Raw genomic sequence first — 4,065 nt, forward strand, 5'->3', positions numbered from 1 at the left:
CAAGATAAAAAGCTTTTGCACAGCCAAGGAAACAGTCAAATTAAGAGGCAGCCCACAGAATGGGAGAATATATTTGCAAATGACGCTACAGATAAAAGACTAGTATCCAAGATCTACAAAGAGCTTCTCAAACCCAATACACGTGAAACAAATAAATAAAAAAATGGGCAGAAGATATGAACAGACACTTTTCCAATGAAGACATCCAAATGGCTAACAGACACATGAAAAAATGTTCAAAATCATTAGCCATCAGGGAAATTCAAATCAAAACCACATTGAGATACCACCTTATGCCAGTTAGAATGGCAAAAATTGACAAGGCAGGAAACAGTAAATGTTGGAGAGGATGTGGAGAAAGGGGATCCCTCTTACACTGTTGGTGGGAATGCAAGTTGGTACAGCCACTGTGGAAAACAGTGTGGAGGTCCCTTAAAAAGTTAAAAATTGAGCTACCCTAAGATCCGGCAATTGCACTACTGGGTATTTATCCCAAAGATACAGATGTAGTGAAGAGAAGGGCCATATGCACCCCAATGTTCATAGCAGCATTGTCCACAATAGCTAAATCATGGAAGGAGCCAACATGCCCTTTAACAGATGACTGGATTAAGAAGATGTGGTCCATACATACAATGGAATATTACTCAGTGATCAGAAAGAACGAGTTCTCAACATTTGCTGCAACATGGACGAGACTGGAGGAGATTATGCTAAGTGAAATAAGTCAAGTAGAGAAAGACAGTTATCATATGGTTTCACTCATTTATGGAACATAAGAAATGGGAAGATCGGTAGGAGAAGGAAGGGAAGAATGAAGGGGGGGTAAACAGAAGGGGGAATGAACTATGAGAGACTATGGACTCTGGGAAACAGACTGAGGGCTTCGGGGGGGAGGGGGTTGGGAATTGGGATAGGCCGGTGATGGGTATTAAGGAGGGCACACGTTGCATGGTGCACTGGGTGTTATATGCAAATAATGAATCATGGAACATTGCATCAAAAACTGAGGCTGTAGCGTATGGTGACTAATATAACAAAATAAAAATTATTAAAAAAAAAAAAACACCTGTGGAGCTTATAGGATCCAAAGGGGGGGAAAAAGAAATAGATATGGACTTGGAGATGTTGACTTAGGATTCATCAACATAAAGATGACTGTTATCATAGTTGGCAAGGAGATTGCATACCGTAAGAAAGGAGGTACAGAGCCAGAAGATGAGAAATGGCAGTTAAATTTGATGAGTGCCTAATGTACCAGACACCATACAAGGCATTGAACATATCTTATTTTCCCCTTACATTAGGCCTAAAAGGTAGATTTAATTACCCTGTTTTATAGGTGAGAAAACTGAAACTCTTGAGAGTTTGTAAGTAAGTTTTCTAGGAACATGCTGCTTAAAAATGACAGGAGCAGGATTGGAATCCAAAATACACATCTCCAACATTAGCTGTCATATAAATATCTATACCATGCTGCTTTAATATCACTTTACCTGGAAAAAAAAATACTTGGCTCTTCCCTCCAGCCACCTGTCTATCTGTAATAGGTTAAGTCCTGCACTGGCATAATCCTGTGCATTTATTTCCTTTGTAGCTCTTCTTACAGCTGTAATTGGAAAATTACTGATACAATTATTTGCCACCTCTGCTAGATATTAAATTCCATGGTCCATTGAATGAAGGTATGTTTTTTACAGTAGCTGATGCAGTGCTTCCCAAATAGTGGTTGCCAAATACATCTTGTTTGAATGAATGCTTCATCTGTACTCTTGCAGAGAGGCTGAGAAGGAACTTGAACTGGGACTGAGAAGAGGCTACTGAATTTAGCAACTAGTAATCCTCCAAAGTTACATGATTTAACATGAACTGCCCTTCTCATTGCAAAACTGCTATCTAGAAGAATGACTAGTTAGTTAATAGTTTGTACTAGCACTGTCCATTAGAACCATGATATGAGCCTCATATGTAGTTTAAATTTTTGTAGTACTCCATTTAAAAAAGGAAAAAAAAAGGTGAAATTAATTTTAATAATACAAGTAATTTAACCCAGTATATCTAAAATATTAACATTTCAACCATTAATCATTTTAAAATTATTTATGAGATATTTCTACACTCTTTTATTTCCATACTAAGTCTTTATTTATTTATTTTTTTTAAAAAAGATTTTATTTATTTATTCGACAGAGATAGAGACAGCCAGCGAGAGAGGGGGGAGTGGGAGAGGAAGAAGCAGGCTCATAGCAGAAGAGCCTGATGTGGGGCTCGATCCCAGATCGCCGGGATCACGCCCTGAACCGAAGGCAGACGCTTAACCGCTGTGCCACCCAGGCGCCCCTCCATACTAAGTCTTTAAAAGCTACTGTGCAATTCATACATAGAGCAGATCTCAATTTAAATTAGCCATCATTTAAGTGCTCAATACCCACATGTCGAGTGGCTACATTTTAGGACAGTGCAAGTCTACTTTCTTCAGTTGGATTGGGAAAATAGAAGGCATGGACAAATGAACACATGTTTCAGTGACATAAAATTGTAGAATAGTTATCCTTTAGGATTAATATTTCAAAACTTGTTACCAAAGGAAAAGAAATGAGATATGAAAAGGAACATTCGTAGTAATAATAAACAAAAGTAATCACTGAGAGCTAGTGGGTTTTTTTTAAATTGAGGTTTAATTTGCGTATAACATATTAGTTTTGGGTGTACAATGTAATGATTCAATATTTGTATATATCATGAAATGATCGCCACAATAAGTCTAGTTAACACCCATCACCATACATAGTTAAATTTTTTTTTTCTAATAAGAACTTTAAGATCTACTCTCCTAGCAACTTTCAAATAAGCGATAGTATCATTAACTATAGTCACCATGCTGCATAATTACATCCATGACTTATTTATTTTATAACTGGAAATTCATACCTTTTGAGTCCCTTCACCCATTTTGCCCACACCCCTACCTACTTCTGCCTCTGGCAGCCACCAATATGTTCTCTGTATCTGTGACCTCAGTTTATTGTTTTGTTGTTGTTGTTGTTGTTGTTTTAGTTTCTACCTGTGAGATCACATGGTATTTGTCTTTCTCTGTCTCACTTATTCCAGTTAGCATGGTGCCCTCGAGGTCCATCCGTGTTGTCACAAATGGCAAGATTTCCTTCTTTTTTATGGCTGAATAATACTCTGTTGTGTATGCATGTGTGGGTGCATATAATGAAATTGTGGTGTATATATATGCACATACATATATGTAGTTTTTATACGTATTAGCACAATTTCTTTATCCACTCATCTGTTCAGTGGACACTTTGACTGTCACTATGTCTTGGCTATTGTAAATAATGCTCTAAATGACCATGGGGATGCATATATCTTTTTAAGTTAGTGTGTTCATTTTCTTTGGATAAATACCCAGAAGTAGAACTCCTGGATCGTATGGTAGTTTTACTGTCAGTTTTTGGTGAAACCTCAGTACTATTTTCTGTAGTGACTGCACTAATTTACATTCCTATCAACAGTGCATGAGCATTCCCTTTTCTCCACATCTTTGCCAAACTTGTTATTTCTTGTTTTTTTTTTTTTTTTTTTTTTTTTTTTTGATAATAGCCACTCTAACAGGTGTGAGATGATATCTTGTTGCACATTTCCCTGGGTTTGCATCTCCGTGGTGATTAATGATGCTGAGCACTTTTTCATGTACCTCTAGCCATCTACATGTCTTCTTTGGAAAAATGTCTGTTGAGATCCTCTGCCCAATTTTAAATTAGATTTTTTTTTTGCTTTTGTGTTATATGAGTTTGTTATATATTTTAGATATTAGTCTCTGATCAGAGATATTATTTGCAAATATTTTCTCCCATTTAGTAGGTTGGTTTTCATTCTTTTGAAGGTTTCCTTTGCTGTGTAGGAGCTGTTTAGTCTGGTATATACAATGGAATATTATTCAGCCATAAAAATGAAGTCTTGCCATCTGTAACAACATGGATAGAACTGGAGAGTATAATGCTAAGTGAAATAAGTCAGTCAGAGAAAGACAAATACCATATGATCTCACTCATA

This window comes from Ursus arctos, chromosome X, assembly GCF_023065955.2.
Source record: "Ursus arctos isolate Adak ecotype North America chromosome X, UrsArc2.0, whole genome shotgun sequence".
NCBI classification, from domain to species: domain Eukaryota; kingdom Metazoa; phylum Chordata; class Mammalia; order Carnivora; family Ursidae; genus Ursus; species Ursus arctos.